Here is a 12,968-nt window from a genome sequence, read left to right on the forward strand (position 1 = left end):
TTAATGCTTTCAAGAGATTGACCACACTTGTCAGGGTCTGTAAGTTACAAATTCAGCTGCAGCTCCCTGTGCTGTTTTACATAACTGAGAACTGAAAACCTTGGAGTTTCACAGAAAATAATCCCCCCAATTTCTTAATCTACATCACAGAAATTCCTTCTTCTTTTACTAGGAATAATCCAGGCTAGGTATTTCTGACTGGGGCTTGGAAATGATTTTCATTTTCATTTGTTTGAATCGATAGTCTTTGTTGTGTCATATTTATCTTTGAATTAAATGTGGAATTTAAATATTTTTATATTGGAAAATGTAAACAGGCTGTAAATGCAAGGGTTACATTTTTATTTCATTTAGATGAATTATGCATTTTTATATTTCATGTATGCCTTCACTTGAAGGATTAATTTTTCAGAAACATTTTCATGGCATGGAAAAACAACTAGATAATCTATTCCTAACTTTCCAAAATTATCTGGACATGCCTTATTTATTTAAAAATGCTTGGCCCATGTGAAATATGCTTCAAAGATTTTTATTTTAAAACATGCTTCTCTTTGCATTTGCAGGTGTTACTTGCCTTTTGCTGTGTGCACATGGACATATATGATTAGTTAGTTCAAAAAAGTGACTCTTTGCTTCCTCTGAACTGAATGCAAATGATAGTGAAATACGGGCATAATATCTGCTGCAAATTCTGTGTTTTATCTCTATGGAATTCTGTGGAACCAGTTCCTTAGGTTTTAATACTAGGAGTCTTTTCATAACCATCCAACAAGGAAAGAGGACAGCACTTTTGTTTTTTGCCAGATTTCTTGGGGCAAAATGCATACTTGCAGGATATGAATAAAGTAGGCTGGGAAGGAAGTCTGTATTCTTATGCAAGTAGTCGTGGAAGTTAAAAATGAGATCTAAGGCAGAGAATACATGTTTGAGCAAGTATTTTGAATATAAAGAACAGCTACTATAATAATATTTGTTTCTTTTCTTCTGCTAATGGCTCCTTCATTATATAAATGTCTAGAGAACGTTGCTCCTCTGCCTGCTGATATAGATTGTGTTCTCAGGGGCTGCAATGTATCACGTTAAGATTTTATATTAGATGGTTCGCACCACCAAGCCAGCATCAGCAGAAATGATTTTTGTTTGAACAATTCACCTGCTGCCTTAGTTTGATTTGTTGCAGTGCCGGCTCTGAGCAGTGTCTCAGGCTGTGGAAAGCAGTGTGGTTTTGAGAAGCCAGGAGCTGTTTTCTCCAGCCCCCAAGCAGTCCAGAATTACCCGCAGAAAGGTGGTTGGCTGACAAACCAGGTGGCCATGCAGGCTGCATCTGGCACTTTCAGCCTGGGACCAAGGAACCAGTTTGGATACAGTAAGAACCACCCTGATCTTCTGAGTGCCCAAAGCTTGGTCTCATTTCAGTAAAATTTTCAGGCACGTGTGTGTACACACACTGACATTAGGCACTGGAAGTGGAACCACCAAACAGCTATGAAAGAAGCTGTCCGTGTGGCATTTTTGACCAGAGTACTAGCAACCCCACAACAAGCCTGTTCTTGCAAAAGCCCCTCCTCCCCCCCCCCCCCCGCTGTAGCTGGGGTTGAATGAGCTTTGGAGACGTGTCTGGCAGGAGTGTTGTCTAGTGGTTACGAGCAGGAGGGGAAGGTGGGAGAGCTGCACTTTGTTCCCAGCTTTCCCGTTGGCTCTGTGACCTTGAGCAGGTCACGTTTTCACTAACCTTTGGCCCCTCACTTTTATTGGTGCAAGACTTGAGACACCTGGGACTTGATTTGGAGAAGTGCTGAGCGTCCAGCCTTTGGAGCTGAGCACAGCAACGCTGGGAATCAGGCCCCAGGAGTCCCCAGAATGGAGGCACCCAAAATTAGTGGACACTTGAAAATTTTAGGCCTTTACTTCTCTGTGCTGTAGTTTCTAAACCTGTAAAATGGGGCGAGTTACTGACTCACCTCACAGGAGTGTTGTGAGCTGAATCAACAGTGCTGTGAGATCTTCCCATGGAAAAAGGGTTAAACAGGACAAGGTATAATTGTTACAGCATCAGACCCTTCTGCAAACTTCGAGAACATAAATCTCCAGACCTTTGGCAGTCTGCATCTCTAGGGGAAAAGGGGTTATTTGTTGGTTTCGTCTAGTGATATGTTTGTTGTTATAAAGTCAGTCGGTTGACAGACGGGGAATCCTGCTGGCGGGAAAGAAACTGTCGCTTGGTGTCAGAGAACGTTTTGGTTACCACCCAGCATCTCAGTGAGAACTGAGTAAAAAACCGCCTCCCCTGCTGGACAGTGTCCTGGGCCAGGCCTGTCTGGGGCATGGCACAGAGACCATATTGGTCAGTCTGGTGGTTGGCCTCCTCCGGCCCACAGATAAGGAGCTGTCCAGCCGTTCTAGTTCTGCTGCCTCTCTGCAGCATGGGATTCCGCTGATCAGCCTCCAAGAGGCTGCCGGGCTGAGCAGGAACACCCTGGAATGGCCCAGCCCCTTCCCCTCAGACTCCGCTCTGAGGGTCGTGATGGGCCCCTCTTCCTGCTCTCCCATCACCCTGGCCTGTGCTATGCCAAGGCTCAGTCCTCCCCCCCAGGTTGTTCAGGGTCTGTGGGAAGCGTCTGGAGTGCTGGGGAGACAGCACAGGCTGCATGGCCAGCAGCGTGGAGAGGAAGTTAATGGCTCCACATCTCCCTTGCATATGGTGCAAACGCCAGGATCTCACAACAAATAGGAAAATGCTGAGAACCTCACAAGTCCCTTTGACAGGCTGAGATGGGGTAGGTTCGGCGTCCCCAGGCTGGCTGCTCAGAGAGGCGTTGTGTGCCAGGGAATACCCGGAGGATAATGTGAGCTGAGGGAAACCTTCTTATGGGTTGAGTCAAAGCCTCGTTCAGGCTGATGTGGGAACATGCCCCTCAGGGCTTCCTTTGTGCCAGCCTGAGCCGCGGCACCACGGGGCTGGAATGTAAAAAACCTGCTTGAGCGCCAGCCCCTCTTTCTTTACAGATGAAGCCCTGGCCTCCCCTGGAACCAGGCCTAGCGCAGTCTGGCTTGGCGCTAGCACCACGTGGGGCGGGGGTTCCACTGGCTAGTGTGTGACGGGTCTGGGGGAGGCTGGGGTGGGGGAGAGAACGGAGAAGCATGGAGCAAGAGGCTGAGGCCCAAAGCAACAAGGCCAAGGAGCAGCCCATGCGCACGGTGACCCTGGCAAGCACTGGAGAGGGAGATGTGGGTCTGTGTTCTTGGCTCCTCTGGTGTCTGAAGCAGGGCATGAGCCCTACAGAAGGAAGTGCTGGAGGGAGCAGAGGGGAGCGGGAGGGCCGTGGGGGAAGATAAGGGCAGTGGCCGAGCTGGGCAAGGCTCTAGGAAGCAGGGGGCGACTCCCACCAGAGCCCTCCCATCCCTGCCTCCCCCTACCCGTACCCAGCTCCCACTTTCCACAGGGGGCTCAGCTGTCCAGGCAGCCCCACTACCCAGCTCCTGACATCACCTGACTCCAGCTCCACCCTGGGTCTCAGGTGGTTCCACCCCTCCTGCCTGCCCCCCCCCACCTGGTCCCAACTGCAGCTTCCCCGGCTCCCTGCATGCTCCCCTGCCGCTGAGCACCCTGGCACCAGCACCTGCTGGCTCGGGGGCAATGCATGCAGGGCGGGGAGAGCTGCCTGACCCAGGACTGGTGGCAGTTCTGGAATGCCATTCTGTTGCCCCCGAAAGTGCTGGAACGGCATTCCCAAGTGTTCCCACATGACCTGAGCGCCAGTCTGGAGAAGCGGGACTTTGTACGTTCCTTGTAAAGGAGCAAGATTGCATCAATAAGAAAACCAGACTCCATCAATTTCTTCTCCCAGCCGGAACATCCCAAGGGCCCCGAAATTTGACTAGCTGCTTGGGTTAAAAAGAGGCAACAATACATTACCTTGATTGTTCTTTCTATCTGTATGTATCGCTATGGGAGTCCCTCTGCCCTAGATCACAGCTGAGAGAAGGGGAAACTACCTTCACAGGTTTCCAGGGAGAAGATAATATGTTTTGGCCAGAGCAAAAAGCCATGTTTGCCTGCACAGTGCATAAGAACTACTCCCTGCATGGAGGCTGTGAGGGGATAGCACAGGGAGCTGAAACCACATCCAGAGCCTTTCATTGGGTTTACCAGTTTGCATGCTATGGTGTGAGCAAAAGCTGCTCCTGCTCTGTGTCATGCTGCTGATCCGCCCAGAGCTCCTTGTCGCTCCTTGGCCTGCTTCTGGCACCCTCAGCAGGGAGACTCAGCGCTGAGTGGGTGGATGGAGCTCCCCACTCCCTCACTGTTGGGGCGGGGGGTCCTGGCAGGACAGGGTGGGAGTCAATAGCAGAAGCTTGCCCAGCCTGCCCTGATCAGCAGTGGGCATTGGTTCCCAAGGCTGGCTGGCTGCAACGTCCGGGCAATTCATTGTCCCTGCAAAACAAGTTGGATTGGCTGGGTGCTTCTGAGCAGTCAGTGGAGCCTGCTGCCATCCTTCGCCTTCTCTCTTCAGGACATTGCTAGGGGCCAGGAAGCTCTGTGTATCTCTGCACTTCACCTGGCTGAAAAGGGAGCCCAGAGCGGCTGAGACGCCTTTGATTGTATTCTGCCTCAAGCAGTGCTGGTGCAGGGCCTTCCCATCCGACAGTCCCCAAAATCCCACTTGCCAGCAAATTAGATCATTAATTATAAATTCCACTATCAGCCCTGTGGGACTAATCATCTGTTCTGTAAACAAAGGCACAACGGTGCGAGAAAAGCTCCAGGAGGCTTTATGGAGTGCTGCGACCTTTGAATGTAGAAGATATTGGTATTAATTGGTTGGCTGGTTGTTGAGTGTGCAGATGGTGATTGCTCAGCTCACTGGCTGAGCGGCTGGTAACTCATAGGTACATCCTGTTTATAAAGCAGTATCTGAAACCTGGGCCCGGTAACTCCTAGGCCAAAGGTGGAGGTGATCACAAGAGAGAAACCTGTGGCCTTTAGAAGCCTGGTCTATGGTTATTACTGACATAACAGTAATGGCCCATGTCCTCATACCCCCCATCCCTGCACCCCCTTTATCATCAATCCTTCTGCTCCACCAGCTCCCCAACTGCATGTCGAGAGCTGCACTGCACCCACTACTCCTAATCCCTGGGTAGCTCCCCGTTGCTCCTTGGCCTTAGCAGGAGGCTTCGTCCCCACTCCCCTGATCAGAACACTTCAAATGCATTTAATACCTGGTGCTGGGTGCATGGCCAGAGGAGGGATTAGCAGCAGTGTCAGCTTGTTTATTTTGAACAAAGAGATGAAGCTAATGAGGGGGGAAGGGTTTATAATGACCAGAGCAGAGATTTGTATAATCATTTTGATTATTGAAAACCACCATTTAGTGATTTTCCCAATACCTGCCTTCTGATTGGCTAATAACGGCCCTTAAGACAATCAGAGCACAGGGATTTGCATGTACACAATATACAGAATGGAATGACTGAGAAATAAGCAGATCAGTAGCTGAACTGCCTCCTTGCGGTCCCTGGTTGAAGCAGCACTATTCTGGTATAACTAGTTATAATTTAATGAATTATAAATTAAATTACATTTTCTTGTCCTGCTTTCAACTTTTTCTCCAGATTCATAGAGAGACACGGTGGGGGAGGGAATATCTTTTACTGGACAAAATTCTGTTGGAGAGAGACCAGCTTTGGAGCTTACACCGAGCTCTTCCTCGGGACCCGACACTGCACACATCTCCAGATTCATGTTATTTCTGGGCTTCCAGCCTGGGAGGCCAAAGTTCTTTCCTGTGTCAGGTAACAGAGATTCAGGTGAAATAAACCAAGATTTTCTAATTCTGTGTCACACTGTCATTTCACCCTTCCAGGCTGATTCCCTGATAAAGATGTGATGTGTTTGGGAGCATAGAGAAGCAGCAGCAGTTCTGTCTCCAAAGTCCGGCTTCAAGGCATAAGGCCTATTGAGTTTCCATGGTGATGGCCACAAATTCCTCACCAGCTCTTCAAAGTGAAAAACATATTTGTTTTGCTAGCGCAACTTTGTAACACAAAAGCTTTCTCGCTTTCTTTCTCCCGCCCCCCCCATAACACCTGCTAATCTGCACTTGGTCCCTTTGAAGCCCCCTGCTGATCAGAAATTCAAATACATTTTTGCATGCTAATCTCCCTAGTAATCTGAAGTCTTTGCATCTTTCATGTTCTGTCCATTAAAAACAGTTTTCTTTATCAGTCACCAGAGAAGATGGCCCTGTTTGCTCTCCATGAGAGGATGAGCTGATGGGGAAATCGCACTGTCGACTGCTTGGGCTCTCAGCTCTCAAGCTGTAGTATGGACTGGCCAAATCTATCCATGCAAAGTGTTTTAACCATTTGCTCAGGCGCTGCAAAAGGATTTAATCTTAAAGCAAAAAGTGTATTGCTTTCATTAGCTCCTTTGGGAACTTATCAGTCCATGCATGGCTGCTCATTGCTTGCACAGATCGTGTGCACAGTATTACACGCTCAGGCTGAGCTTGGAACACAATGTCTCAGCCTCAGCACGTTAGGCACATTATGTTTTATTGTTTTACATTTCTACTCACCCTGAAACAAGTGTGGCTGAGAAAGCCAATGAATGAGTGTTTGCTACAGTCCTTTTCTGGCTGTCTGCTGGATAACGGTGCTATGAATTTGGGGCTGGCTTTGAAGTGCTCGGTGCTTCTTGAGAGGTGCTAAGCACCCATAACTCACTGGCTGCAGAGGGCACTCAGCACTGAACACGATTGGCCCTGTATGTTTCAGATGCAATGAAACTCCATTGCACCGCACACACACACACACACGTCCGTCCAGAAAGATATGACTGTTCATACGTTATGGTAGCTTCCTACCTTACCATCAGCCGTACAGGAAGTACAGCTACGGCAGGAGGGACCCCTTCTGTCATCAGTTAGAGCTGTGCAGTCATCCTCTGCAGCATAAGGTATGGCAGAGAGGTATGCCCGGGGATGGCAGATAGTAACTGCAGACAGTTCTGGGGTGGGGCACAGCAGTTGTTTAACACTCTGCACCCAGACCAGCAAGCAGGTTAGAAGACCCAACAGAGCCTCTTGTCCAGGTCTTCTCATGTGTGTCTTGGCTGCTGTGCTTCCCTTGTGCAGCCATGGATCTACCAGCCCGGTTCCACCCTCCCCTTGGCTTGCTGCCGTTACTCATCCCAAGGGGATAACCAAACCCTCCCTTGCCAGTGCAGCTGTACTGGGACGTCTCTGCGAGGATCATGGATGAAGAGGGCAAGGTTCGCTCTAGGCAAGGAAGAGCAACGTAACCAGCTGAAAACTCAGGGTTATTTTAGGAAGGCAGCGTGTAGCCTTCTCCTTTGGAATTTGGCCAGTGTTGTTGGAATGGCAGGATATTTTCTCTGATGCAGCCAGTCACTTATTGCCAAGGTCTGCTGAGCTATCTGAGCTAAGAGTGGAGATTCCCATTTTCTTTATCACTGCAGCTGAATAACCATTTCCTTTTATTATAACTGAAGCCCTTGACACCGAACCAGTTCCTGCTACATCTCAGCTCTAAGGGAAGCCTAGAGATGAATCTTCCCCCACTGCTCTTATGTGTACATGCTCCATTGCTGCACAACAGCATTTCATGCAGATGGCATCTCTGGCCTTTACTTGTTCCTTCAGCACGTTCTGCAGCCACCCTCGTTCACATTCAGCAGACACAAGCTATTCTCTTCCATTGCACTAGCCCAGGCCAAAAATCCACGGTTAAAGTCTTGATGTTTTAATTTAAGAAAAAAACAATCCACTCCATGTTTTCTGTCTAACCCCATTTCTATTTAAGATGTTTTCCTCTCCGGAATGACTACAGCCTCATGATAATAGTATAAAGTTCATGCATGGCTTTCCTTGTCTTTTGCACCATAATATGCCACCCATTTTAAAGCTGAACTCCCCAGGTGAATACAATGGGAGCTCTCTAAAAAAGCAACGGCCTTTCATTGTTCTCTATTTACAGCCAATTAAGGTCCGAGCCTGTGAGGTAATTAGCGACCCCCATTCCCTGTTTGTCCCAGTTAGAGCTGAGGTTGCTCACAGGATCAGGTCCTTGCCATTGTAAGTAAGGCCAAACTCTCCTATTTTTTTTTTTATTCAGACTCATTTTGAGTAGCAGCTCAGACTGGAGATTTGCTGAGTAAATAGTCTCAACAATAATCTCAGCCTGATTCCAACTAATTAAATCCTGTACAAACATCCCTCTCTGGGCCAATATAGTGAAAGACAACGAAAACACAGAAAACCAGACAGAGCTTTCCTCCAGATTTTGCCCGGCCCTTTAATCCTGTATCTTTTGAAAGATAGTAACGTCCTTAAGATGAGGGGGTCAGCCGCCTTGCCCTCAGCATCAAGCAGTGGAATTTTTCAATAATGAACAGCTGGGTCACCAGCGACACAAAAGCTGCTGTAATATCCTGTAGGCTTACGGGGCACAACAGAAATCCCAAAGCAAATCATGATGTACACAGAATGGGACCATCCTTTTCTATTAAGGAGGCCACTTCAAACCAGCCTCAACTCCACCTTTTCTCCAGCTTTTTGGAGGTGGGATTATCCCCTGCGTATATTTAATCACACGTTGGGGGATGGATTTGATTGCCTTTTTAGAGTTGGAGTAAGTTAAAAACCCTAGACTGGCACACAGAGAAAAAGAGCCTTCATTCAGGCATTCTTAGCTGAGAGATATTTACAAACAAACGTTTAGATTAGGAGAAGTTTTAACATTGCTGCAGATACTGAACATAGGCTCTATGCAGTCAAGTGAAATGCAAGGGGTAATAGCTTTATAAACTGTAGGCCCAGACAGAGCAAGTGCCGGGATATTTTTTAAGCTTTTAGCCTTTTTCTTTCTTTTTGTTTTCCATGGAATAGATGACATTCTTCAGGAGAAGATTGATGAATTGCCCTAAATGCCCATTAAAGCAAAAAAGTAAATCAGGATAACAAAACAAAAAACTAACAAATGGTAAAAATGTTTTTATGTATTACAAAAGTCAGTGTACAATGTACGTGAGATAAGTTAGAGATTCCTGATTAAAAGCAGTTTGTGTCAAGGAAGTTACCACTTGCAACATGGAGAACATCTGACAGTGATTAAATGGAGCTAGCTATTAGATTTTTCCTAAAGAAACAATAGTTAAACATATCTCCACAAGTATGAAACACTTTATGTACTGTATCTGGTACACCTCATTTAAATTGACTTAGATGGAACAGACACACTAAGCCTAACTAGTAGGTTATTAAGAATATAAACCTGGTGCCCAAGAATTTACAATCAGTTATATGGGAGGTATCCTGACTTTCCTCCTTTTCCCAGTGCTTTCATTTGCTAAGCATGTGCTGTAAAGATGTCACATTTGCAGCAGGGGACAAGTTTCGGATGTTTCTTACAAACAGTTTTAAGTTACATTGCTGTGGCAAATGTCTCTGTCTGTAAATACAGCATACACACAGCACTGGAGCCTCTCGAGAATAATATGGGAAAGTACAGATACATGTTACTTTAGATAGAATGGTCTTCATTTATTTATCAGTTTGTTTGGAGACTTTAATACATTTTGATAGAAAAAAATTGACAGAAGAGTTGTTTTCTATGAGATGATGAACAGTCAAAAAAGTTTTTCAGCTCTGCTAAACCACTTAAAGGTTTGGAAAATATGTCTTAAATTAAACATATCATACTTTTAATACTAGTGGTTAGCAAAGAAGATTTGGAAATTCATCCAGCTTGAAGTATACAGTAGTTGCAAATCAATGAAGTGTTGCAACTAATAATCATCATTTAATATGGGTCCCCTGAAAGTATCTTTTAATGTCATTGGCTTACAGATCAAGAAACATGTTTAGACAGTTGTTACAGAGCTCTGTTTACACTGGCATGCCCTAATTCACGTAAAGAGCCAGGAAAGAACAGACGAGTCAGAAAATCTTCAGCATTTCAATATGATTTTAATTATGATTTTTCCTGTTATTTTGTGAGATGAGTGGGCAGAATTTCTAATGCTCCACTGCTGTTAGCTCAGTCAATATGACATTTTTGGAATGCACAAATCATACAGTTGTGTCTATATCATTTTGCACATCCTATTCACATTTAAAGGTTTCTAAAAGGATGCCACTTCCATTAAAAACTGAGGGATACTCATTTTCTAGTCTGTCTCTTGCAGCATTACATCCATCTCCAAGTCTCTGCAGTGGTCAGGGCAAGGTTCACTCAGGATTATTCCAAAGGTTCCAAACAAGAAATGTGCTGAGGACCTGCTGCTAGTAGATGGGCGCTTACGCAATCAGTGTCCCAAGGGATTTGGACGCTCCATGTATTGTATTCATATAACAGCATTATGAAATTAAAAAAATGAGAATGAACTATTAATGCAAAGCTCTTCTCCCTTTTATGTAACTCACTGACAGACACAAAATTACCTTGAAAATGTTACGAAACAGCAAGGGAGAAATATGTTGCAGGGAAAAGACTTGAGAGCAGGGGAAAGATTTTGCTGCTCTTTTGTCCTATTCAGCTGTGCAGAATTATTTGCTAGGTTAAAAACTATGAGCTGGGCTGCTTCCAAGTAGAAGCCTGCATCATACACAAAACACGCCAGAATTTGTTCTTTTTATGGGAATCCTAGACTCAGTGGAGTGAAATGAAGGGACTCATGAGGGTCACTAAGAGAAGCCACTGCGTCATGGGTATGTATGTTACATGCATACATCATGGGGTGATACTTAATGGGTGTTCTATAAGAAAGGACAGCTTGAAAGTTGTTTTCTTGTGGCTGGCTTTGTTTGGAGGAATGAGCTCTTCGTTCAGTCACCCCTTGGCAAAGCTTCAAGCCGTAATCATTCCAATTAGGTGATAGTTTTGAATGACCTGCTCTGTGAAATGTCAAACACTGAAACGTGGTTAGCGGCCAAGGGAACCAAAGTGCTGAGCACATTTTCTGAGCCGTGCTGCCCTCGGGTCCATGGAAGAACTGGGCATTTTTATCCTCTCTGGAAGATTGTGATGAAAGCCTGATTATTTAGCACTGTGTTTGTTGGCTCTCAGCTTAGCCTGCTTTGGGCAGCTGTCAGGATGGCCTGGTTGAGGGTCAGAGTGAGAGGTGCAGCTAGTCATTGGCATAGCTATGTGAGGACATTAACCAAGCAGCTACCTGCTGGACTGTTGGTTCACCCGTGAGCGCTACATGTTTTTTCAAACATAAAAGTCACGGTCGTGTCTTCCCACTCTTGGTGTCACATGCCAGGCACTTGGCTGGTGGTGTTATTCATGGTTGGTATGGTTGTGCCTAGGGATGAACCAAGATCAAGCCCTGGTGTACTCGTCACTGTATAAACACAGCATAGGGGACAATCTCTGCCCTGAAGAGGTTACAGTCTAAATAGAAAGAACAGATGAAGGGTTGGGGAAACAAACAAGCAGAGTGAGCAGCGTGATGTCAGCAAAGTCACATTAATTCCACCCTGTGTGTGTTAGCTGAGAAAAGCTAAAGAGCAAGAGAAGGGATGAGAGCGGGGGCACTGAAGGAAGGGAGTTGGGAGACAGGGCAGGGGAAGATAGAAGAGGGCATGAGGAGCAGCTGTGGAGTGTGATGTGTCTTCTGCAGAGTGCTAATCAACAAGAAATTTAAAAAAATACACCCATGCCCTTGCATCTCTCTAGACTTTGGCATATAATCCATCTGTAAGGGGATAACAGAGAAATGGCTTCTGTTAGCTTTTAGAAGCCAGAAATTGTTTGGATTCATGGCAAAGTCATAACTATTAATATAGCCACACTCGCTGGCAATGGCGTCATGGGCAAGTGCTCAGTAAAACCCATCCAATTCCAGCCCTTGGGGTCCAATCGCACTCTCATTGAAGGCTGTTGGCAGGAAGTCACGTAATACTGGAAGTTTCATGCCAGTGCCATAGGCCTGCTGTGGGACCAGGTACAGTGATCGTGACATTGATTTTTACACACCCTTGTCGTAAAAGGGGGACTGCAGCTCCCATGTGGGGAAAATTACACTCCTGCCTGGGGAAAACAGTCCACACCTTGGACGTCATGGAGAGGGGCTCAGAAAAGTGTGATATGGGGGGTTTCTCCACATTGGCTGCTGGAGTGTGTCCGTGTGAACATGGGTGTAGATGTATGTGTGAAGTGCACAATCAAATGCTCCATGGAAAAACACAGCCCACAGCCCCGTTGATACGTGACTTCTTTTTATTCCCCCTTATTCATTTACCCGTTCTGGATGGGCTAAGTCCTTGTCCCAGCCTCACTCAGAGATGTGAGCTGATGATGTTCAAACTCACTCACTTTGCGGAGTTTGGCACTACTGGTGATTCTAAGACAGTAATGCCAGGTAAACTCATCTAAACAGCCTCCCTGGGCTTGCAAATCCCTAGGGTTCTCTTCCACCATCTCCTCTGTTCTGGCTTCCTATGGCCTAGTGTGATACTCCTGTCCCCCCTTAAATCTTGGGAGCAGTTAGCAAGGCCTGCCTGGAGCTCCTGCAGAGTTCTAACACCTGGCTCCTTGCAGGGGGGATTGACAATACAATCCTGCATCCCTCCACTATGTCTGGACTTGTGCACTTCTCCCCTCAGGGCACCCTGCACTGCTTGTACTGCGAGAACTCAAACTGCCTCCACGACATAGAGAAACAGTGCAGCCCAGTACTCTGCAGCCTCTACTCCATGCCGGGCGTGACCACGCCAGCCGCTGGCCTAGCTACACCCTGCCCATCCCCTTTGAAATATTGCCAGAACCATTCGGCAGAAAGTCACTTCAGCATCTTTTAGTATTTTCGTGGTTCCTTTCCTGCTATTTGTTAAATCGTTAACCGATTCGGCACTAGGAACCTAGGACTGGCAGGGACATCTGGGGTCATCGAGTCCAGCCCCCTACCGATACCAGATCACATCATCCTGTTCATA

At 46.6% G+C, this 12,968-nt stretch overlaps 1 protein-coding gene and 1 long non-coding RNA gene across 4 annotated transcripts in view; both read left to right on the forward strand.

Moving 5' to 3' along the window:
• Positions 1-12,968, forward strand: part of LMX1B (LIM homeobox transcription factor 1 beta) — a 125,257-nt gene that overhangs the window by 70,587 nt on the left and 41,702 nt on the right. The gene's annotated exons all lie outside the window — the stretch shown is intronic.
• On the forward strand, positions 72-967 carry LOC120387024. The gene is made up of 2 exons (XR_005590001.1): positions 72-188; positions 567-967. It is a non-coding gene; the product is annotated as an uncharacterized LOC120387024 (long non-coding RNA).

Source organism: Mauremys reevesii, linkage group 19, assembly GCF_016161935.1.
Source record: "Mauremys reevesii isolate NIE-2019 linkage group 19, ASM1616193v1, whole genome shotgun sequence".
Classification (NCBI taxonomy): Eukaryota; Metazoa; Chordata; order Testudines; family Geoemydidae; genus Mauremys; species Mauremys reevesii.